This window comes from Danio rerio, chromosome 23, assembly GCF_049306965.1.
Source record: "Danio rerio strain Tuebingen ecotype United States chromosome 23, GRCz12tu, whole genome shotgun sequence".
Lineage (NCBI taxonomy): Eukaryota > Metazoa > Chordata > Actinopteri > Cypriniformes > Danionidae > Danio > Danio rerio.
Window position 1 is genome coordinate 35,876,475 of NC_133198.1, and position 26,026 is coordinate 35,902,500.

At 37.4% G+C, this 26,026-nt stretch overlaps 1 protein-coding gene across 17 annotated transcripts in view; it reads right to left on the bottom strand.

Annotated features, from left to right (window-relative positions):
• Positions 1-26,026, bottom strand: part of plxna2 (plexin A2) — a 775,253-nt gene that overhangs the window by 358,177 nt on the left and 391,050 nt on the right. For 3 of the 17 annotated variants that reach the window (XR_012398604.1, XR_012398605.1, XM_684688.9), the window contains exon 1: positions 12,817-13,227. The exons of the other annotated variants lie outside the window; for them this stretch is intronic. The gene's annotated coding sequence lies outside the window, so the exon portion shown is untranslated. Of the gene's footprint in view, positions 1-12,816; positions 13,228-26,026 lie in introns of those variants that run through there. 17 annotated transcript variants of the gene reach the window in all.

A 26,026-nucleotide genomic window follows, 5' to 3' on the forward strand; every position in this document is an offset into this window, starting at 1 on the left:
TTGTGTGAACTTACTTGTGTATTTAACGTGTTTGGCATGCTGTCCCGGGAGAGAGCCCTGAGCTCAGAAGATCCTCCTCCCCTGGTTTATTTAGGACATAAGATGTATTGTAGGGACTGCTATGGAGAGATATGGATGATGACTTAAAAGGCATTGATAGGAGCCTGACTAAGAGCTCATCTATAGTGCCAGTTTGGTTTAGTCTGTTCACTCATGTCGCATGTTTTTGGACTGTTGGAGGAAACGTAGGTACTTGAGGGAAACCCACGTAAGCATGGGGAGAACATGTAAACTCTGCACAGAAACATTGACTGGCCTAGTAAGGACTTGAACCAGTGACAGTCTTGCTGTGAGCCAACATGCTAAAAGGGAGGAGGAATAGGGGTGGAAGAAGGATTCTTCAAGACGAAGATGCCCAAGGTAAGAAACTCTGGTTAGGGTGTGTTAGGGTTTATCTGATTGGTAAATCACATGTGTTAGCTAATGCAGGACCAGCTGTGGTCAATCATAAGCAAGTGATCCTCTCGAAATTAGTTTATAAATAAACTTCACTTAGTATAATCAGCTTTGTATATTGAAAATAAAATATTTTAGTTAAGTCAGAATTCACATGCATTAATATGCCATATTTAATAGCCCACATGGAAAGAACCTATATAAAGATATATGTTTTAATGTTGTTTGTTATATGTACATATATTCTTGGAAAACGGCCAATTTCATATGTCACATATATTATAAACCTATATTACAACATATATGGTTATATAGTTATTTTTTTGTCCGTGTGGGCTCTAACTTATTCGCCATAGTTGAATCCCATAACATGCTAATTACATGTGAAACCAATTTTAAATGTTCGCGCATACGTTTTTTTGCTTTTTTTTTTTTGTTCTTAATTATCGCCTTGGCAATGGAGAAGATGAGCTAGGCATCATGTATAACAGTTACCAAAGTGGGATATGAGCTATATAGGAGACATATCTTGTATGTACATATAGGGCTTATATGTGGATATAAAGAAGCAATACACAGGACCTATATGGCCTGTATATGCACATATATGCACCTCAATTTTGCCTAAATGTGGCATATATACGCAAATATGCAGCGCATATATTATTAAGTGTGTGCATACTGCATATAGGTTTCATATATGCACATATATCCTCATATAGGTTCTTTCCATGAGCATGTCCAAGAGCAGAAACATTGTTACTTCATAGAATTTGTGCCAACCACAGCAAATTTTTTCCTCACTGCAAATCTAACAGTATGTTTAGTTTCAGTGGCACTAAAAACTGCTCAACAAGACCGTAAACGTGTATAAAAAGTAAACAGAGTCCATTGTGATTTACTTCGACATCAAAGTTGAGGAAGGCCCCAGGAAACGTCCAACAGCAAGATAACCTGTGATGTGCTGAGCTTACAGAAGTCCTGATATGAACCGTTCATAAAAGCTGATCTTGGATCAGTGCAAGAGCACAGCGCTGAGTAAACACCCAGCTGACACCATTACATCACAGTGACAGAGTGTCACAGATTCCACGCTTTCACTTCTTGTGTGGCAGGCATTAAACAGCATTAACCCATAATCCTAAACTGCTACAGATGCAGACTTGAGCCGCTATTCATTCACAGCAGTGAACCTGCCCAAACCCCCTTCCGTTATCCCCCCCTCTCTCTCTATCACTTCGTCCCTCACCAACCCCCATCCCGGCTTCAGCACAGTCATATTTAATCAACATCTCAGCGGACAACACAGGGATCTGCCGTCCTCTGCCGAGACTCTCTGTGCTGTCACACTCGGGATAATTGTCTTAGATACCCTAATTCGGCAGTCGCTCCCCTTAAATGCTCAAGAAAAGAAGCGTGGTTGACCTACATTGCTGTTGATCTGTGAATTATACATGATGTCAACATTTGATTATTTATTTCCTGTGGCGTAATTCAAGAGACAAACGCTTGTGTTCATAATTGTCCTGCCTTTTTAACTAAATGTGGATAGCTGAAGGGAAATGTTGTTGTTGAGGCTTGACACCACAGGGATCACGCTATCCCACACTATCTCATAGGCAATAAAGATACGGAAACTGCTACTGCTTTCCATAAGAATTTTATGTACGATGCAAACAAGTGATTCATTTGATGGGAGAGCTGACAAGCTGAGAAAGGAAAACAGTGATTGTTCATTGTTATCATGATTCCGGACAGATTTGCACATGCTCAAACAGTCGTGCTTTCCGCCCCAAAGGTCAAATTTGTGGTCTAATCAATTGATAGTGGGCCCGATGACATTGATGTTTTGAATGACTTAATATTTCAAGTGGACTATCACATTTGTAGGATAGGCAACTTAAGGACAATAGAACAAACCATATGCAAGATATTCCTCACAAAGCAAACTGTGTAAATCCAGCTGACATATTCAATATAATTCCCAGGAAAAGATCAAATCTGCAGCGTGAAACTAAAAAAATTATCAAAGAAATACAGTTGAAGTCAGAATTATTAGCCACCCTTTAATTTTTTTGTTCTTTTTTAAATATTTCCAAAAGGATGTTTAACAGAGCAAGGAACTTTTCAGAGTCTGATAATATTTTTTCTTCTAGAAAAAGCCTTATTTGTTTTATTTTGGCTAGAATAAAAGCAGTTTTTAATTATTTAAAAAACATTTTAAGCTCAACATTATTAGCCCCTTTAAGCTATTTTTATTGATAGTCTACAGAACACACCATTGATTTACAATAACTTGCCTAATTACCCTAACCTGCCTAGTTAACCTAATTAACCTAGTTAAGCCTTTAAATTTCACTTAAAGGAAGTTTTCACTGTATGGAAGTATCTTGAAAAATATCTAGTCAAATATGATTTACTGTCAACATGGCAAAGATAAAATAAATCAGTTATTAGAGATGAGTTATTAAAACTATTATGTTGAGAAATCTCTCTTTTAAACAGAAATTGTGGAAAAATATAAACAGGGGGGCGAATAATTCTGATTTCAACTGGAATAAGGGAATGCAAATAATATGGGTATATTTTCAAAAGTTTGCAAAAAATCCTAAATTTGTTTTAGTTGCATTCCATCAAGTTGTTAGCTCAGAGCCATTGATTGTAATATCAGTAACCTGGTAACCAACAGTAAACAAAGCATCTATAATTGCAGCTTAATCACTATACAATACATCCAGACATCACGTAAGCTAAAAGGGCTTGACATTACCAGCCACTGTGGCTAATGGTTTTCCAATGTTACTAGCCACTTGGCATTTTTACTAGCCACAATTTTGTTGTTGGGAAAATTTATTTTATATGCATAAATTTGACTTTGGCATCCTAAAATTACTTGATTTTAATTATGTGTTATGTCCACATGCCTCCTCATTCATTTCACATGTTTGTGTGTCGTGACCTTGTTCAATGAGAATGAGGAAATGTGTTATGGTTTCATAATGTTATTGTAAAGGAAATTAAACCAACTTAAAAAAAATAACTATAAGCAAAAGAAAACATGAAAAAACATTCTGTGTGAAGTAATGATGGCCCATTAATAATCTGTTCAAATAATGGTTAAAGTGAAAGCAGCAACCGTTACTGCTTCAAACTCTGCTTTTTTCCAGTCTATTTCAAAGAGAACTGATCACACTAGTTGTGTTTATCATTTCTAGTTGCGTTGTCGATTCTAAGATTACATTTGCTCGCATACTGACAAACAGTCATAAAGTAAAATCCCAATTTTTAGTGATGAGCCAGTACTGGCAATGTAAAAATTATTTTTAACCAAAAAAAGTGGCTAGGGTGAGAGACTGTCTAATCGCCACAGCTGAAATCTACCTGCATTTGGCGGGTTGGCGGGGGTTAATGTTAAGCCCTGGTTGCTACGTATATATTTTTTAGTTTTCTTGTTCAAAATATATAACCAACCAATGCAAAAAAGAAACATAAAATGCAAAATAGTATTATTAAAATTAAATAATACACATATAAGCAGAGAAAGAATGAACACTCAGAAGTTAAAGAACACAAATACATTTAATTAAAGTCATGATTGTTGCAAAGTATATATTTTAAAGAAACTAGAAAGAACTTAAGGAATCTTTGAATTCTATGTGGCTGCTACCCAGGCCAAAGAAAATATTTCAAACAGAATGCTGAGCGTAAGGGAGAACTTTTCAGTCCAGAATACTTTTCCCACTCCTTCGGTATGACCCTCTGTTCTCATTCTAACTATGGATACTTCTTGTTTTTCAAAGGAGCGTGTCCAATACTCCTGGCACCAGCCGGGCCTTCTGTGAATGTGCTCACACAAACCAGCAATGATCATGGGTACACAAAGATGGCATGTGTCATATTTTTAACTTTGGAAGTTGAGAGTTTCATCAACTTTCATCATCACTTTCAGTTTGTTTTGCTCTGTGCTGTGGAAAGTGTTTATCTTCTTGAGTTCCCCTCTGTCTTGTTCCCTGTTTCTCTCTCTGTCTCTCTCCCTCTCTTTTCCGAAGAGCCCTGTTTGCTATCAGGCTCAGGAATGAATTTGGGAGGCTTATCGGAGCTTTTTTCCCAGCTGAGGCGGAGAGGATGTGTTAAGGCGTCTGCCTCCTGACAGGAAAGAGGAGCTATCTCTCCTGATAAGGCCATGGCTGACTTGAGAATAGTAACAAAGCAGACAGCATGGATGCAGGTGGGTACACGTCAGTGTACGTGCATAAGCCTGCAGCCAGAAATCCCAGCCAGGTAAAAGGAGGTTAAAAGCAATTATATTCCCACAACAAAGGAATTATTCCCACCAGTGCACTTTAGAGAAACTGGTCAAGGAGGGATTTAAATGTTCTTGAACAAGAGAGCCAAATTCAGTGAATCATTGAAATCACAAAATCAGACATAGCCTCCAGTCAATAGGGGGCAGTGTGCATGCATATGAACCTTAGGTAATCCTTGTACAGTGACCCCTCGCTTTAACGCGGTTCACTTTTCGCGGCCTTGCAGTTTTGCAGATTTTTTTCGTGTAATTTGACATGCTTTTTTTTATACAGCACATTGTCTTCTGCGTCCTGATTGGCTGTAGACCACTGTCAATTAATCTTCTCCCCAGAATGTCAACGAAATGTTCAGCACCCTCAAAGGTACCTGTGGTAGCACCCTAAAATCAGAGAAAGATGCTAACCATCGCAAAAAAGGTTGAACTTCTGGACATGCTAAAGGAAGGTAGATGTTACATGGCTGTAGAGCGACATTATGGAATACATAAATGAAGATCAAATGGTTTTGATCTTTGGTTTTGTTCTATAATACTGGACTTATTTTTCTACAAAGGTTTGAATTTAAGAGTGTTTAAACATTAGAGAAAAGTGTGAACATGTTAATGCCTGTCTGAGAAAAGTGTATAAAGTGTGTAGTGAGGGGTTTTTCAGTCTTAAAACATACAAATAATTGTAAAAATAAAGCTGACTACTTCACGGATTTCACCAAATACGGGTTATTTTTAGAACATAACTGCTGTGAATAATAAGGGACCACTGTATACAGTATCATGCCCATTTTAATTCCATTTCATTGCCACATGGAACATAAAAAACATCTCCTACAGTACATATGCATTTGTCCATGCAATATAACAAATTAGTTTGGACAAGTTGAGTCCCATTCTACATGCCATTCATCCATCCTATTCACAACTATATTAGTTTGTGAGTGCAAAGTTTTTTTTTTTGGGGGGTGCACTATCCCTTTAAATGAAAAATGCATTCAAAGTATGCCAACTCTTTTTCAGTCAAAAAAAACGATTGACTGTATGGTTAGAGACCATTACAAAAACAGATCACTTTAATATTCCAAAAATGACAGAATCAATTTCAAAATTTTGTGACACCCATTCCGTGCTCAAACCTCAACTTGTTTAGCACATCATTCTTTTTGCCTTGCATGTCTGCGTTGGAATCTCAAGTAAGGGTTTAGCAAACACAACGTGAGGGTTTGTGGTTAAGGGGGGAAATCATTAGCGGTTTGTGGAAGGCACAAAAGGCTTACGTAAGCATACTGTGCCTCCTTTTAGACGCCGTGTAGAAAATCAGCATTAGCATTTTTGAGGTTTTACATACTGATGTGATGTTGCCATACAAATCAGGCTACATTACTCTGACAAACAAACAGAAGCACTGGAGTCCATAGATTATTACTGTTATCGTTGGAATAGGCAGCCTTTACATGCTGTGAAATATGGCATGTATGCGGCGGGAAGGATTATATAAACTGAAGAATTATAGAGTCTTAGAGTAGCACCACAATGAGAAAGTGGCGAGCATGCAAGGAACCTGTTGTGCATAAGCCGCTAATGTGTTCCTCGCCAAAGACAGATTGAGGCATTGAAGAATGGCTGTCCCATAGAAGTGTGTCATGAAGGCAATTCCATTAACATCTTAATAAAAGCAGCCCGGACCCAAGAGAGCCTGGAGGCTCTGACTAACGCTTTCAGTCAATGGATTGGGATGAAAAAGTAACAGAGGGCCGCAGAGTGCAAGGAACTTTGTGGCAGTATTTTTCAGGGACCGTTACTCTTCCCAAAGGACTGGAGTTTGTATGCTCCCCATCATGGTCCACTTGTTCCATTTCCATTGCCATTTTCATTTACTGTCCTTTTTCCCATCTGCTGGATTGAAGATCTAAACAAAAGCTTTTGTTTTCCACAAGCTGGCGGCGGCTGCAGGGGGAGAGAAGGAGAAGGGGAGTGTTGGGTTTAACTGGAGAACTCTTGCCTCTCATGACTGGACAAACAGCAACATGTGTCTTGCTCTCTCAACCACTCTCTCTCACAAAAAAAATCTGCTCAAACACTTTCCTCCAAGTCTCAAGAGGTAAAACTTTGTCATGAAAGCTAACCAAAAGTAAGCACATACATGGACCAATCAACCAAAAGCATCAGCCTAGCAAAGTTCCCTTTCTGAACAGCATGCATTACTCATTAAATGGAAGCAGAGCATCTAAGTTTGTATTGAAGAAATAGGAGGCGATTGATTTTATCTTGTGTGTTCTGAGTTGCTCATACGAAAGAAGCACTATTTCAGATAGGCAAAAATGGTCTCAACAAGCTACTGAGAGCAATACCAGCACTTCAGATGATCAAAGTGTACAGACAGAGCACAACAAGTGCCTTAAGGTTCTCTAAATCTAACTCTGTAGGACTGTTGTAGAATACAAGAACATTTACTTAAAAAAACTGTTTACTCAAAAACAAAGGCAATAGACTGTTGAATCCTGCAATGTAGAATGGCTAGTGGCACCTCACAAAAAGAATATGTTTAATATTTTTAGACAAAATGCTAAATAACTGCCAGCATTTTCAGAATGACCGGCACCTGCGCATGACTGACTCGTGTCTTTCTGTTGCCCACTCTCTAGAGCTGTAAATGCGTCAACACCCACAATTCTCTGTGACCAATCTGGACACTGGCACCTTCCAAGTGAGAGCCTGTCCACCAACTGTTCAAGGGTAATTAGCTGCAGCAAAAAACACAGGCCTAATTACAGTGTAGCCGAATGTCAGGTCACCGTATCAACGCCATGCCTAATCCACCAATGCAGACGATAAATTATCACGCCAGGTTGTTTACAACCTGATAAAGGATGTACAGAGATAGACAAAGAAGCCATTCAGGCAGCTGAAAATGCCTTTTGAGGTAAACTAGTACTGTGTTTCTCAACCACGTTCCTGGAGGCCAACCAGCTCTGCACATTTTTCATGTCTCCTTAACCAAACACACCTGATTCAGATGATCAGCTCATTAGCAGAGACTAAAAGACCTGTTATAGGTGTAACAGACAAAGGAGACATCCAAAACATGCAGCGTTGGGGGTCCTCCAGCAACGTGGTTGAGAAACACTTGGCTAGTAAATACCAATTTTTATGCGGTGTGATTCTAAATCTGGCTCGAAACTTTAATCTCAGAGAGTAATTGCAATTGCAACCACATCTGGCTCTGCTTTGGTACACTTGAATGCATTCACGCGTCTAAAAAGCTGCAGCGGGACGCTTCACATAAACAAGAAGGGTCAAGAGTGATAGGGATCTTTGTTGTGACAGTTGGACAGTGGAGAGCACTATGTAAACAGTCAATGCTTCAAAAGAGAATGCGAGATCAATGTGTTAAAGCAAACAAATGTTGAACACACACATTATTACATGAGACTAGCACAGAGGAAGCAGATGAACTCTCTCGACAAGGGCCCATCCTGCAGGGCATGATCATGCAAGAGTCTGTCTGTGTATGCGAGGGGTGGGGGGACGGTGGAAAGCCTTGCACTGCAAAGGCAGCCCCGAATGCATTTGTACTGTTCACTCATTAAGAAATAGGTCAAGGATTCCGCCTGCATGCATCGCAACTTGTCAAAATCTCTTAAGCTAAATAGGGGCAAGCCCGTATGCCACCATGAGAGAATAGAAGAGGGGGTTCTCTTGAGGTGTAGTGCATGCTGGTGACTCGGCATGCAACTAAAATGAGCATGGTCTCATAAATGACCCACGAACCTCAAACTGTAAACTGCTCTGGAACCATGTGTAAGTTCGGACATTGTGTTTCGTTGTACAATTTACAGTATACATTAGTAGGTAAGCCATTCTGAGGTGGCAAGGGGATTGATTATCCTTCAAGAATATAACCAAACATTCAGTGAAAGCTAGAAAAAAAGGAACTTTTCCACACACAAAAAAATCTAAATACCTGGTGGACAATAAGAGAGGTGAGTGATGAGATAAAATGTTACATAAAACTGAAAGTGTTGTCAGAATGACTGGCACCATCGTAAGATTGACTTGTTGATTTCTTAAAGCATTGATGCATAGACACTCACAACACATCAAATGCCCCTCTGTCTTTGTGTAATCCACTATGGGACCCTAGGTCAGTTCAGACATTGTGGTCTATTGCTTCAATGTTCTCATCAATAGATGGTGCTACTGAACTATGTGGGCCTATACTGAGGTTTCCAGGGGGGTTGGTCATGACTATCCATCAAGCATTCCTCCTAACATTCAGTCAAAGCCCGAGAAAGACTAGCTCTACTGCAAACACTAGCTGTCTGGTGGACAATGGGAGAGATGAATGATGAGATAGCCCATACTTTAGGATCTTTACATTGCTGTTTTCATAGCTGCAGAGTCTCCTCTGAGCGTACTGATAAGGTAATCTCTCTGACCTCAAAACCCGAGCCAAGAAGATACAAGCACAAATCCAAATTGGCCCCAAAACTAACACACTTGAGCAAGGCATTTAACTGGGGCAAGCAGGATAAGCACTCAGCATGGGTCTCTTGTGGCCACCCCATTGAGTTTCGACCCTTAGCTTCTCCTCAAACGTATACATCTATCTGAGAGCCAGCGGCTAAAGAAGAGGAACAAACCCCCTTTAAGCACATAATACCCTCCAATTACCCTTCAGGAAACGCTTAATGCACCTGACTGAAATAATCAAATCAATAGCATGGGACCCTATACGCAAGAAGACAAGAGGCTTTTTGACAATCCTAACTGGCGTGCAAATCTTACTTTGGAAGCTCACGCTATGAGGAATAAAAAGGATGGCTTTTGATTCACTTCACGAATCTGATTCAAATTGCATGAATCTGGTCAGGTAAAGGAAAGAAGGAAGCAGGTAAAGTTGATGGGTGTGCACCCAGTGGAGACTTGTCCTCTTGGCTTTGTGTAGTTAACCTTATTGATTAAAGAGCCTGTGATCTGGAGATGCTCTACAGCCTCCTCTGTCTCTCAGCGCCTCATCAAAGAGAACAAACTACAAAGCCTCGCAGTGAGCAGAACAACATACAGAATGTAATCACACTCTACCATGCATAGGGGAGTCAAACCTACACAAGTGACAATGCTTTCAGATAAGCAATGTTTAAACCACTGGCTTATGGGACACTGCAGGGGGCCTTTACACAGCAGTGTGAATTGTACTTTGGTTAAATAATCAAGTCAGAAACTTAAAAAAGAATCCACACAGCCTCGGCAAAACATGGCAATGGTATCATTGTGGGAAACGAATCACTTGCTTGATTATTCATTTATTTTGCATTACTAATTCACATTACATATAACACATGCTGATTAGCGGCACTGAAAATGCTGCTTTTTTAAAACATGCATGCATGACATCATCATATCTGGCTAGACTCACAAGACTAGCAGAATGCCAGTGGATTAAATGTGGAATGTATACTGAAAAAAATAGGAGATCATCTGTTTACTTTACAGGATTACAACCGAAATGGACAGTCAGGCAGCCAAAGATGCAATAACTCTGAAAAGGGTTATGAAACAAAAGCTAAGCAAAGAGAAATTCACTTAGACTACATGATATATAATGCGCAGAAACTTCTATTATGTCATACACATTAATAAAGCCTATTCACAGTCATTTTCAAAGGGGCCTCATTGCTCAGTAAGAGCAATCAGACAAATTAGTGGTACTTGAAGACAATCAAATGGTAGTGTCTGTTACAATTAAGTTTCCCTATTTCAGTGAAGCCTAAACTAGAGCCTGGGGGCCAAAGTTTGCCCAAGGTAACCTTTAAGTTGGCCCGCCATCCCATCTGAGAAGAGAGAGAGAGAGTGATGGGGATGATTTAGACATTGTCAACTCAGGTTTAATGTAACCCTTTGTTTGTTTTAATTATAGATAAAAGCTAACTGAAATTTAATGTTTCAATTAAATGGTGGAAATTAATCTGATATTGTTTAAATGTTCTACTGTCATTGACAATGCAGAGACTTTGGTGAGCAAATCAAGTCAGAGGCAGATTCTGCTTGACTATCAGCATTGAGCTCCACTGTGCTATAAATGTGATTGTTTGTACTTATTGCAATAAATGATCATTTAAAAATGTATACTCCATTAGTTAATATGATTTAAAGTAAAGTTTTCTATTAATTTTGAAATATTATGAAGAAATAGGACATTACCTACAGCAACTTTAATGTAATATAGGCTAGTTTGGCATATTTAACTTCGGCCCACGGCTCTCAATGATATTTGGTTTTTGATCCTTCATACAAAAACGTTTGGGCACCCCTGCCATAGCTTATCGGAAAAGCAGAGCAAAGTAGTGTTAATTTACTTTATTAAGCTATGCTAGTAATAATGTTGTGTGCAGTTTCTATAAAACTAGCCGGGCAGCGGTGTAGCAACCAAGGGGTCCACTCTTAGACACAGACTATTTATAACAGCTGATTAATAAACTAAACTTTCAGATCTCATTTAGCTGTCCCCCCACTTTTAAAATATCATCTATGCCCCTGTAGCCAGGTGATTCTAAAATAGCCTTATTTAGCTTTAAAGCTGATTTGTTTTTGTTTTTTTATGTCATTAATAGTAACCATAAATATCTTGATGAGCTAGACACCTTTTTGTGATTACATGTGAAGTGTAAAACAACCAAATCTATAATGTGTTGACTATTACCGTCTTTGTACCGGCCGGTCTTAATGGAAAGTGTTCGAGCAGCCACTGTTGCTATGGTTACCCTCAGGCGAACGCGGTTTTTGTGAGCGTTAATTTGGTACACCGGTGAACTTGTACCCTAACTTTTGTGGATACTGAAATGTTTGAAAACGCCCTTGAAACATATAAAAGCACACTCGCGGTGCTTCCGTTAGATTATGGATAGAATATAGATCTCATTTTCCTTGAAACTCGATTAATTCAGTCGTTTTCAGTAGCACTGCTCTGCTTTTCAGTTCATGAATGAGCCGTTTTCTCCCTGCCGACACGCCGTCTCAGGTCAAACCGCTGTTTCGCTTCAACACGGAGATAAAAACGATGATGTGAAGAGGTCACGCTCGAGATGAATTCACCTCATCTTCCTCACTGAAAGCGCCGTTTGATTGTGTTAGTCAGACCGATTAATATCTTCCCTGTCCTTCATAGCAGATGCCGGTGATTCTCATGCAAATGCTGGCCGATTTTCTACTTAAAGCAGCATTTATTTTCTTTAGAGTCGATGTCAGAGCTGTGTGAGTGGAGAAATGAAGATTTGTGAGTGCATCTGCTGTGGTCCAGATGAACGGAGCGGAGTTTGAGGTGAGACTGAGAGAGCGAGAGCTTTGAATTATGAGCTCTCCGCAACAATCAGTTTCACATTCTGAACGTGTATCAATTTCTTTGACAGCGTCCCACAAAACTGAATATGTGACCGGGTTACTCGTAAATGGAAGTCAATGCCTGTTCGAAATGACAGCGAAAATTCGGAACACGAGTATGCAGCAGATAAGATCGCTGAATGTAGAGGTATGGGGTAATAACTTTAAATAATAAGCGTATACTGAATGACTAAAACAAGGTTAATTGATATTAAACGCAGCAGGTTCCGAAAAGTAGGCTTTACGAACGAGAATAAGTTAAAACAGGATTTTCATCTTTGATTCTGATAGCATAGATGGAGCTAGTGCAAAATTGCAATCCATTCTCAAAATCATTAGCCTATCATTAACAACTTGGAAATTAAGTGGAATAAGTTGACATTGAGCAAAAGGTTATTTGTTTTCAAGTAAACCCAATATTGATACTACAGTACCAGCATCAGCATCCCTACATAATGCAAACGCCCCCAAATTAATTCCCATTATCCTAATTAAAACAGCTCGTAAACCACAACTTCTTTGCGATTTATGAGCAATTGAGTCCATATAACTAGAATTGCTCTGATTTTTCTCCTCATTCAATCTAACACACCGCACAGAACACATTAGTATTCGTGGCCACATCTCTCACGTAAAGCATCTCTGGGCTGAAATGAATTCATGAAGCACGTTTGTCCACTCACCTACAATCCCGAAGAAAGCTGGGGATGGTCTCTAATGTTGCACTTAAAAGATGCCTCTGCGTTCAGCTCAGTTTTGACAGATAGATCCACATCCGAATGCGAATGCCGAGTCTTCAAAGCTAGAGCAGCACCCTTCAATAAATTTCTCACAATTCCTCGAAGAATTCTCGCGTGCGAGACGATGAATGAACGGACGCCGCCGCGGCTTCAGGTAACTGATCTATGCAGCAAAAATTTACCGTCAACGCCGGAAGATGGTCATTCACGAGCGCGCATTGCCAAGCGCACGGCACATTCCCACAGTCCTGTGAAACTGACAGCGGCTTGACATCACGCCTTTTCATCAGCAGCTCTCCGTCAGACCGTCATGCACGCGCTCATTGCTCGTCTGTGAAGGTTTTACGCGAGACTGGCACAGGCACCGGAGCCCAGCAGCGTTACAGTAGCAGCGCGTTTAAACCCAGCCCCCTGTGCTAGCACTCACTTACGGCCGGCTCCATTTGCATGTCGCATGCTTTAACTGTTTCATGCACTGAACGATAATCATTTTTCAAAATGCACAACTGTGGCTATAATTAGAAATGCGCATTCGCATAAGCTTTTGAAAAAAAAAAAAAAACATTTTAGCTGGGCAATGCGTGACTCGCCGCGCATCTGTATTGTGCAGACGATATGTGGCACTGCATGCAAAGTCTCCTATAATGGCATTATGTGGCTTTCCAGCTGCAACTACACTAATAGGAGTAATTAATTGTTTGCATAAAATAGCTGTTTGCAATTAACAGCATCTCTTTTTTTTGCACCACATACAGTAAAGGATGGAAAAACAATCTTTAAATAATAGCATGTAAATAGAGTTTTTAAATGTATAAGCAACTTCAAAAATGCAAGAAGAAAGGTTTTGTTTTATGAAGTCCACAAACTTATATCGCTTAACAATTTAAATTTTATAAGAATGCAGCCTTTTATTTTTGTTTTGTCTGGTGTGCATAATAAAAACCTCCCTTACAATATGTACAATCCATTTACAAGTAAATATATTTTATTGTCCCTTATTTTACAAGCAGCTGTAAGTGTGAGGGAAATGCAAGCCCAGTACTAATTTTGCTAGACAGTGCCATCTTTGGACAAATGTGTGCAATTACCTCATGTAAATCTAGTGGGACTTCACGCAGGACATCATTTGACTGATTATGACTATTAGCTTCACAAAATATTACTAATGTTTGAAGTAAGAAAAAAAGAGAATCATTTAGAGAGAATTGAGAGAATTGATTATACAAAAAAAGTATTATTTTAAAACAAAATCTTCCATTTGAACTAAACAATCATGTATTATTGTTACAATTAAAATTGTAGATATAATTTAATAAATCACTGAATGACATTTAAAATAAAGTAAATACATTCAGAATCAGATTTTTTCCCTAGAATAGTATACACTATACACAGAATCTCCATATTTGTAATATTAATGCAGTAATATTTATTATTATAAGGGGAGCTATCATATTTTAGTATATGACATAAAAAGTAACCTTTTGCAGTTTAACAAATTAATATTAATTCAATAAATAATTATTTAATATACATATTGTAATATACATCATTGCATTATAACGCTACTTAAAAAAAGGTTTGATAAACTTAAAGCTATAGGTTGAAAAATATAAAATGTTGGTTGTAAAAACACACATTTAACTGAACAAAAGCCAACCAAGAACATCGCTTATAACAAGAAACGAGTACATTGTACTTAAAAAGCAGATTTGACAATCATAAAAATAAGTAGTAAACTGGATCAAATCGAGTTGACATTACTTGAAAAATGCATGTTGAAAAAGGCTGATGCGAATAGTTGCTTAAATAGACACAGTATTTTTGAAAAAGTTTATTCATTCATTTTCCTTTGTCTTAGTCCCTCGTTTATCAGGGGTCGCCACAGCAGAATGACCTGCCAACTATTCCAGCATATGTTTTTAACGCAGTAGATGCCTTTTCAGCTGCAACCCAGTACTGGGAAACACTCATACACTATGGCCAATTTCTTTCATTCTTTTTCATTTCGGCTTAGTCCTTTAATTCATCAGGGGTCACCACAGTGGAATGAACCGCCAATTTATTCATCATATGTTTTACGCAGTGAATGCCCTTGCAGCTGCACTCATAAAGACTCATAATGAGAGAAACACTCATACACTCTCTTTATGACACGTACACTACGACCAATTTAGTTTATTGAATTCATATGTAGTGCATGTCTTTGGACTGTGAGCACCCGGAGGAAACCCAAGCCAACTTCACACAGAAATACCAACTGGCCCAGCCGGTACTTGAACCAGACCTTCTTGCTGTTGACAGTGCTAAGCTCTGAGCCCCCATGCCTCCCCAGTAGTATATGTGCCATAAATAAATATATATATATATATATATATATATATATATATATATATATATATATATATATATATATATATATATATATATATATATATATTCTAAGATAAAATAAAAAATCCCTAGTCACAAATCACTCCCAGCTCTTCTCATCTGGGCTCATATATAGTACATACTGTATACAAGGAGACTCGTTTCTCTCATTTGATTCTGTGATCAAAAGTTTCTTCATAATCAGGGGTGCTGCTGCTTTTAAATAAATATGCGTCTATATATAATCACAGGAGTTTACATTTTGCTTTTCTTACAGAGGAGTTTAAGGTTAAACCTTGCATTCCAGTTTTACATGAAATATTTCCCAGCATCGCAGAATTCAACTACTAATATATGACCGCCAGACAAGATTAGTGGACCATTAACAGTCTCTTTCTTCAGTTAAAAGAGATATTGCATCATCAATTCCTTTTTACAGACTACATCAATCTTTTCCTCATTCTTTTTAGTTTACTGGGGGGAAATACTCTCACATCAGACACCAGGGAAAGATGCTGGAGGTAATAGAACAACCGCAGAAAGGCTCACTGCAGAATTTTGTCACATTTTCCTCTGTCTCTGAATCTTTTAAAGTGGCATTCAACAATCGATAACTTGATCGGTTAGCTCAAACAGAAATGGATTACACATTGGACTGTCTTCTACATCTTTGTACTTAAAAGGGAGCATCGCAGGAGCACTTATTCCATGATCCATCAATAATTTAGAGTGGGAAAAGAACCGGTGGCAGCCATCAAAAGTATTGCAAAACTGCCAGAGGAGAAGAGAGCATCTACCGAGTCTTGTGTAAGTAGCGCCTACTAAAAGCCGTGTGTACTTTTAAGAGAGACATGGTCAATATCTGGAGGGCGTCCATATTGAAGTTCCACTACACTAACTCTAAAATGCATCTTAGTCATCCACTGGTAATCAAATATAGGTTTTCTTCAATATATTATTCCCCGGCCTGTTCAGTGCAAATACTGTAGTATGTTTAAATGAAGGATAATCTGATTTAAATTGAAAAGATAAAGCTCAATTCTGTTTGACTGAGACATATACTCATTTAAAAAAATGAATGCCATTAGTAAAATAGATTCTGTACAAACTTTACTAGATGTGCAACTGCTTTTTGAAGCATGGAACCATGGCAGTGGTTATAAGCTGCTAAAACCAATGCAGCAAATGTGTAAATCCAGTAAAAAAAGGATTACTATAAGGAGAAATGTCACAGCATTTGGGATTTTTTTGGGGTAAACTTATGGTAAACCAGTGTACACAAATCAAAACCCAATTTGAGCTTTGGTGAAAAAGCCTAAACTACAATATAGGAAGCCCATGTTCTTCGTGTCTGTGTGAATGAATGATGGGTTTTTGTGTACTATACACATTAAGGCATGCGTAACGCTCACTGTGTTTTCTGTCATCTCACTATGCAAGAACATGGAAATACGTCCAACTTTTATTACTTAATTTTTTTGGTAAACTATCCATTTAAAGTCCATGTGAAATTAAAATGTACAGTGTTTATTTTTGTAGTGCAAATTGTTATTATTTAAGTGATCAATTAAGCCTTAGAAAATCTAATGTTAGTTTTGGTAATCTTGAATCAAAGTCTAACCATTTGCTTCCGCATTTGGAGTGTCAGTTCTTTTCCGCTGGTGTCAGTTTTTACAGTTAATATTCTTAACTATGCTCCATACCGTTGAGGGAAGGATGCACAAAAAAGCCCTTTACTCAATATTCCTTTTCAAAAGTCTCAGCAACTTCACAGGAACTTTAAGCATTATCACAGCAACCTATCAACAAAAGCTAAGTTTAAATTATTAATATATAAAAAAATGTAAAAATATTTTATTAAGCTTATTTTAAAATCTAGCTAATTAACTTAAAAAATTTGAATATTTAGAATATATTTTAAGTTTGGGTTCAGTAATATCTTTATAATTTTTATTTAACAAGGATGCATTAAATTTATCAAGGAGTAGGACTTTTAGAAAATTGTGTTTTTAAATTTCGAGTGAAATTCTACTTTAAATTAAAAGCTATTTATTTTCTTGATATTCCTCAGAGACTTTGTTTGGAAAACATTTTCCTGAAATTTTTGTTTTAGAACAACAACTTTTAATATAAAATGTTTTTAAACCTCAAAATCAGTAAGGGCTGAACAAAACAAAACAAAACGAACGAAACGAAACAAAACAAAAGCACAAAAAGTAAATAAATGAATAAATAAAAATAAAATAAAACAAAATTTTGAATAACAAATACCATTTTGAATACATTTTAAAATAAATCAAAAATAAAATTTTAAATTCAAGTTAAACATTTAAAAATGCATTTAATTATATTTAAATTGAATTATAATTACATTTCAATAATATTTTAGCTACTTTATAAATAAAATTAGATAAAACATCATAAACATATACACACATACATTTTGTATACCACATATATTAACCACACTCCGCTTACCATTAGTTTGCTATAAGAGAATGATGCACAAAATGAAATCCCTCTACTTATTATTCCATTTCAGTAGGATGTGCATCAAAAGTCTTAGCAACTTCAGAGGGACATTAAGCATTATCACAGCAACCTATCAACAAAAGTTAAGTTTAACTTATTAATTAATATATACATTTTTTTTTATTTTTTTTATTTTATTAAGCTTATTTTGAAATCTAGCTTATCAACTTTACAAAAAACTATTAGTAATGTTTATTTTTTTTATGAAGAAGGTGCAAAACAACCAAAAAAATAATTCCAACTGCACAACATGAAGTGATTAATAAATAGTACAAATGTGAAGCAAATTCACTTTTTAGCTATCTCTGTTGAAAAGATGCATGCATTATAAATATGCAGATATTGTTCAGATATCTCAAAGATATCCTTTAGTCATAAACTCAATTAGAAACATGCTAAAAATGCAAATATGTTAAATATGACATATTTACTGTAGTTGATTAGTTTGTAGTGTATTAGTGCCTGATAACTTTCTAGCAACTTGTGTTCTATATTTTTTTTCCATTATTTTCTCCCCCATTGGGATTATTATAATATTTGTAAATCTTGTGAAAATTCCATATGGAGAACATAAATATAGTTTTTTTTTTACTATTAAAAGCAAAGTCTTTTCAAGTCTTTTTTCTTCTTTAAACATGCTGGACATGTTTAACCACTGATGTACTATATTTTTCGGATTTCAGCATGAAACAGCATTCTGAAAAGTTTAAATCATTTTAATTTAGTTATAGTGTCTCATAACCCCCATTCCACTGGCTGCATGTCTAAATGTAAAAATGTTAATTGTTGTATTTAAAACTGTAGTTTCTTGTTCAAAAAATACATAATTGCTTATTCTTGGCAAAACATTTATATCTAAAAATCAGAAACATGACTCTACTCTAAACAATGGTGTCTTATTAAAGGCATAAGTGAGCAAATAATTTGAACTATTTTTATGGGAATAAAAACACAGCATTTAAGCACGCACCAGCATCAGCCCACATTCCACAGGCTGCAGTTATTCAAGCTCAAGTCGATGAAAAGGAAACATTTGACTTTGGCCATTTGAAGTCAGCAGTGACAGATGTGTATGAATGGAGACTGCAGCTGTGTACCGGAGAACACATGTCCCGTGTTAAAACCACTGCGCGGCTTGACTCAAGGTTGAGCTCAAGTGCCAGCCTTGGAACGAATGCTATAATTGGTACAATCCATGAAACATTATCCCTGTCTGACCTTGGCTGTGGTCTTACAATCTGAGCCTAATTACTAATGATTGCTGGACTCTGAGGTGCAGTGAACGTGCCCAAATCAGGTCCGGCTTCCAGATGGTGAAAAAGTAAAATGGATCTGAAATATTTCAGAAGACTCAATTAAAACTGTCGATTATGTTTGCAGCAGATTATTAGGGTAACGACAAGTGGAAGTACTAAAAAAAATGGGTCTGTTTTCACTTTTCACTGTACATAGAAATACAAAACTGCAAATATACGGGTTTTCATGTTTTAAAGTTGCATATGGATTTATAAATGATACTGTTGAAAATTTGGGGGCTGTATTGTGTTTATTTCTTAAGACTTCAAGATTTTTATTTAACCTATGCTTTAAATGTATGAAGCCAATAGGACTTTTTGAAAATTGTATTTTTGAAATTCTAGTTAAATAGTATTTGAAATTAAACGCAATTTATTTTCTTGTTATTTATCACAGACTTCTTTTGATTTTTCCCCGAAAATTACTTGAAAGCTGAAACTTGTTTATAACAATGACAACTAGAAATGTTTGTTTATTAAATAAAAATAAAAATTACCTGACAAAACAAACTAAATAAAATATATAATAAAATAAATATATAAAATAAAACAAAATAAAACAAAATAAAATTAATAAATAAAACAAATTTTATTAATAAATTACATTTTGGATACCTTTACAAATAAAACAAAATACAATATTCAATGTTAAACATTTAAAAAAATATTTAATTATATTAAAATTAATTTATAATAAAATTGCAATAATATTTTTATTCATTTAGCTACTTTATAAATATTGTTGGTTAATATTATCATAAACATATACACACACAGATTTTGTATACCATAAGTATTTTCCTACTAATTTATCCTATGTAATTTTTTACAATAATATTATCTTCAATTGATGTAAATGGCTTAAAGTTTCTTCAGACTGTATATATAAGCAATTTCACACAAGTAGCAGTGCAATGTGGCTGTATTTTCGCACTGGTGGGAGGCAGCTCAAAGAGCAGCAGAAACTTAAATTTAGAGTTAATATTTGAATGATTCTCTAGCGTAATGTCTAATGTGATGACAAAACAGGTTATTTTGCTTACATTTTAAGATTATAAGGTCTACAGAGTTACATCAATCTACAGAGATATCTCCCAGCATTTCTCTGTTGCAATCGGAAGATCGCAATAATTATCCCCGAAAAACTCAAGCAATGCAAACACTAACAGATTACTGTTGTGTTTGCGATAAGGAAAAAAAAACTCTAAACACATGCAGGCTTTTATTTTTTCTTTCTTTTTACTGAACTAGTCTGCCTTACCGAAAACAGGAGAAGCATTAGAAACAAACAGATGGCCAACCAAATAACAACTTAGGGTTTTACATAGAGTGGTCAACACAAAATACATACATTCCTGATTTGCGAGTCCTATCTCACACTCAATTCATTACAATTATATGGTATAAATACACCACTACAACATACAAAAAAAAAAAGATCGACTTGGAAAGTCACTTACCTGTTTAATAATGATATGATCAGCTGTAGTTATCTGTTTATAGGGCTTATTATGCAGACTCTGTCACCATCCTGTGGATAAACAATGTCAACTGTCTTTGCTCTGCTCAAAGACAGGCTCATGGCCACTGACGTGCTGTCTCTCAGAAATGAAAATGCATAATGCATTAACAACTACATTAACAACAAAAAAAGGTCAGAGAGAACATGCAAACTCCACACAGAAACGCCAACTGAGCCGAGGTTCGAACCAGCGACCCAGCGACCTTCTTGCTGTGAGGCGACAGCACTACCTACTTCGCCACTGCCTCAACGGTAGACAGAACAGTTGTATACATTTAAATGTTCTATATCTCATTGTGTCATTTTATTTGATGGATGTGTTTCCTGCTCTTGATGCTGGTATCTAAAGCCTGCCCTTGTACAGCAGTGTCCACTAAACCTCCCTCTCCTCTTTGTCCTCGCTGACCGAATAATCTTATGCAGCGGATGCAAATCGATTGGCCCATAACTCACACGCACCTCTGCTGTCAAGGGTCTCCATTTAACCCCTGGGATTCTGCCACATAAGAGTTTGTCTATGTACGGGCACATGGCTTCATGCCAGCTGCCCGGCTCGACAAGCTCGACACTGCAGCGAACAGACAAACAAAAGTGTGAGTCATTGCTCAGTCTGGTGACAGTTTTCTGCTGCCATGATGTGCCGCTCGCCAGGCATTCGCTGACAGACAGATTCAAACCCCCTTAAAATAGGTGTCCTTTAAAGGTGCAGTAGGTGATCTGCCAAAATGCTAACCGCTTAGCATATTATCTTTGGACGGCGGGAAGGGACTGTGATTCAAAGCCACACCCCCTGAAATTGCGAGTGTGCGCACCGCGTCACAACCAAGCGGCAACCTCCCGCTCTCCCTCTGGAAGCCAATACGGAAGTAACTAAAACTGCAATTCATCCGAAATTCCGCTAGTCGTGGCCGCTCCTGGCTCCAAAACAGAGCAAATTTCAATTGAGCCCACTGTTAGAATGGCCAACTTTACAGCAGAAAAAAAGGTGTTTACAGCCTGGTACAAAAAAAGATTTTGGTTAATACAGCTAATATTACCCTTCATGACAACTGTGAGGGGGGTGAATTTTTTTATAACTCATCTGTTTCCTTTATATTAAGTTATATTAATTTTGCATAATTAAGGGAGTGGCCACTTGAGTGACAGCTAAGACTCACTGGTCGCCGTCACGTCACCTCAGCTGAATCCAGCAGATTAGCCACTGAACTCGGCATATTTATCATATTTCTGTGTTGTTTTATGTGGCTTTACACAGTCAACTGCCTTTTGGACTTGTTTCCTACAATTATTAGATGGCATGGCATGCTGAGTGAACTTAATTGTGCTCACAAACCATTCACGTGGCCTCCGTTTCCCATGTGAGTAAAGTTATATACTTATATACCATCTCTATACATTTATTTGTTTTATTTAAGATCATTTATCATTTTTATTTATATTTAGAGCTGTAATGCACTCCAGAATCTGACGGATTGATTAGCTGTAGGCTCTAGAACAGTCATCTGAAGTGTTGTCATACAGTGTTATGCTGGATTTCATTAATAGTCTTACATTAACTAACAGACTATATCTGAAGTGTTTGGAAGTAATTCGCGTTTTCCTCCTGTTGAAAAACGTCATAAGAACAATGTTTAGTGGCTAAGTGTATTACTACAGTGTTTTTAAAAGTCTAAACACTTTATTGAAATAGTGTACAACCAAGCACAAGTGGTCAGAACACAAACGAGTCACAGGTGATAAAGTATTAAGCGTTCTCCCAAAGTAAAGTGTGTCTGAATCAGGTCCAAGCAAACTGTGCAGGTGTCTGTAGCTCCGCTCACTCTCCGCCTCTTTGCCCTTGTTTGGTATCCCGCCGTGGGTGTGATGACGCGAAAACAAAATGGCGACGGTTGGCCGCGCCTACTTGTGGCTTCTTTTGCGCTCTTTAGAAACCTATGGGTGACGTCACGGATACTACGTCCATATATTTTACAGTCTATGGTCACAACAGCAGACAGACAACCTACTAATTCATGTCATTCGCCAGTTAGTTAGTGCCAGCGCCGTGCAGGAATTACATTTATTACTTAGCCACACTTACATGCTATTTCAGAGCGAATATTCAGAGTAGCATGGTAAACAGTATAGGAAGGCTGTCATTGTTCAAAAATGACCCAATGTGAATATAAAGTAAACTTCAGCTCGATAAATCTATCTATAAATCATTATCGATGCTGTATTATGAAACTGAAAATAACCACATAAATCTTTCATCGGGAGATTTCAGTGGCTGAACAACACGTCTGTGCATATAAGTCATTCATAACAGAACACAATCTAACATAAGCTTAACCTGACTAAAATAGTTTTAAAACATTACCTGTCTAACAGTAATACTTCAGCCATGGTGTAAAGTAACTCCAATATTGATTCAGGTTTTAAAAAGTTTCAATTCAGCATTTAAGTTCTCCCGGTCCGTCTCGTGACCGCGCGGCTTATGCGTGCTTATGCAAACGGGCAAGCATGAATGGCGGATCTAAGTGAACAGATGCGCAGAAGTCCAAATCTGCATTTGCTGACAGACAGTCTGACCTGCTTATCGGAATTATGGGAGATGTCGGTCCAACTCTATTTAATTGGATGAACAATTTTATGTTTTATGCCTTACCCAGAATATAAAAATACATATAAACACATTTAGATCATTTACTGTAATCATTACTATTGGACTGTGAAGAGACTTTCAACCAGCACAACAAAAAATGTTTCGGAAGACAATCACCTACTGCACCTTTAAGTATATTAATAAATATACCACACTGTTAGTTCATGTTAACTAACACATTCAACTACATTAGTAATGCAGAGCAACATTACTGTAGCTACTTCTACCAATAATAGGGTTAATTTCCTCCAGTTTGTTGTTCAGATGTGTGTAAAGCGACTGCTGTAAAGTTTATACATTAAGCAGGATATGTTGAGAAATGGGGATAGGTATTGGGGGTTAAACCTCAATGGAACACAGTGATCGTACGCTATACACTGAGCTGATTTCGATTAGTCGGGTGATCAGCTCAGTAGACGAGTCAGACGCAGGGGCGAGCGGGAAGCGTGCTGAGAGTAATGCAGGGCGATGGCCTGCTACAAGACCACTGCTCATCCGTTTGCGGATCAAAGTGCTCACATGCCGTAATTTTGTAGCGAGCCGAAAGGTTTCAAAGGGGCTCCAGCTTTGACGCTCCACGGCATCTCGTCTCCCCTGTTCTCTTTTGCTGTCTGAAAGCGTCACAAGGGCAAGCGTGACTCTGTGGGCTCAGCAGGAGAGCCATTCCAACTCTCAGCTCAGCTCGCACAACACAAACCAGCCATAACAACAGCTGATTCTCAGACATGCCGAGAGGACGGAGCACTCTAAAACATTCCCTGAATCTGTGATTATGACTGTATGTTGCTGATGCAAAAAGTAGTGGTGAGTGTCATGCCTTCTTTTGGAGTAATCGCACACTCAAATACAGACTGCATTTCCTCCTGCATGACATAACAGACAGTTCAACTGCAGCTGACATGGTTTTAGGACATTCCTGCTACATAATGAAGCAATAAGCAATGAGAGCATGTGAACTAGGGGTGTAATGGATCATAGATAATCTGAGATCTGTACGGACTACAGCCCATGGGTTTAAAGCATCTGTGATCTGCAAATTAATTGGCAAGTTTAGCTGTAATTTGCATTGATATGGAAGTTATGAGTGATTTTAAAGAACTGCAGTACAGCTTTCGTCTCATACTATAGCTGAATTTGTGTCCAAGTTGTGTCCGAGTTTGTGGACTGTGTCTGAGAAGTGTGTGTTAGGTAAAGCATCTTCTGCTAGGCTAATGACAATAGAGTCTCATGAATATTTACGAAACACATATACATCACAAAGTACTATTGTGCTGTTCTGTGTCACTTCCTGTGAAGTAAAATGGAGCAGATTTCAAAAGTTCCCTCTCCCTTAAATAAAATTATCTAATTGTTTATGTGAAACAATTGTGACTTTACTGATGTGCAACACAAATGTTGCAGAAGGGAATTTTTTCTGATGAATCATCTGTTGAACTGCATCCCAAGCAACACAAATACTACAGAAGACCTATTGGAACTCGCATGAGCCCAAGATTCTCACAGAAATCTGTCAAGTTTGATGAAGGAAAAATCATGGTTTGGGGCTACATTCAGTATGGGGGCGTGCGAGAGATCTGCAGAGTGGACGGCAACGTTAACAGCCTGAGGTATCAAGACATCTGCGCATTACACTACAAACCACAGGAGAACCAAATTCTTTAGCAGGACAGCGCTCCTTCTCATAATTCAGCCTCCACATCAAGGTTCCCAAAAGCAAAGAAGGTCAAAGTGCTCCAGGATTGTCAAGCCCAGTCACCAGCACTGAATAATATTGAGCATGTCTGGGGTAAGATGAAGTAGAAGGCATTGAAGATGAATCCAAAGAATGTTGATGAACTCTGGGAGTCCTGCAAGAATGCTTCCTTTACCATTCCAGATGACTTTATTAACAGGTTATTAGAGTGATTGCACAGATGTATGGATGCAGTCCTCCAAGCTCATGGAAGTCATACACAATATTAATTATTTTTCTACTGCACCATGACTTTATATTCTATACTGTACATTATTTCTGTTAAGTGACAAGACTTCTGTCTAAGCAAAGTCAGACCTTGCCGTCCTACTTAAATCATTTAAAATTGATGCATGATCATATTTTATTTATTTGGTAAAATTTCCTTATTGCTGTTATACAAATGTGCCAGCAGCTCTGATATATTTACATTGCAATAAAATTAATATTAATTCAGAGATGATGCAAGAACTTCATATAATATAAAATAGTACAAATACTTATAACCAGAAAACATTTTATTACCTAAATTATTATTATTTTATTAATAAAATGATCCTGTTTCATCAAAAAAACAAAAAAAAAAGTATCTTTGAATATAATATGTTTTTATAAAAAGAAGAAATGTTACTTGAGCACTATATAATAATCCTACTAATTACAACCTTTGAATACTAGTGGTAGTGTTCAAATTACATCAAATTGAACAGCTTGAAGAACTTAAAAATTTAAATTCTATCATCATTAACTTACTCTAATCTTTTTCTCAATCTTCAAATATTTGGCAGCATGAATGGCTAAAATAATTGAAGTTCAGTCATGGAACCAATGGCCAGTTCCTAGAAAAAGAGTTTGCAATCCTGCTGGTGCAAGTTGGACTACTTTAATTCATGATTTGTGCCTTTAGTCACATTCCCAACATGCATTTGCTGATTAGAAAACAGCACTGTAAAAATAGCGTCTGCTGTCTTCTATTGTGTTCCATAGAGGAAATGAAGTCATGCAGGTCTGGAATGACATAAGAGTGAATGACAGAATCTTTGTGGGCTGTACTG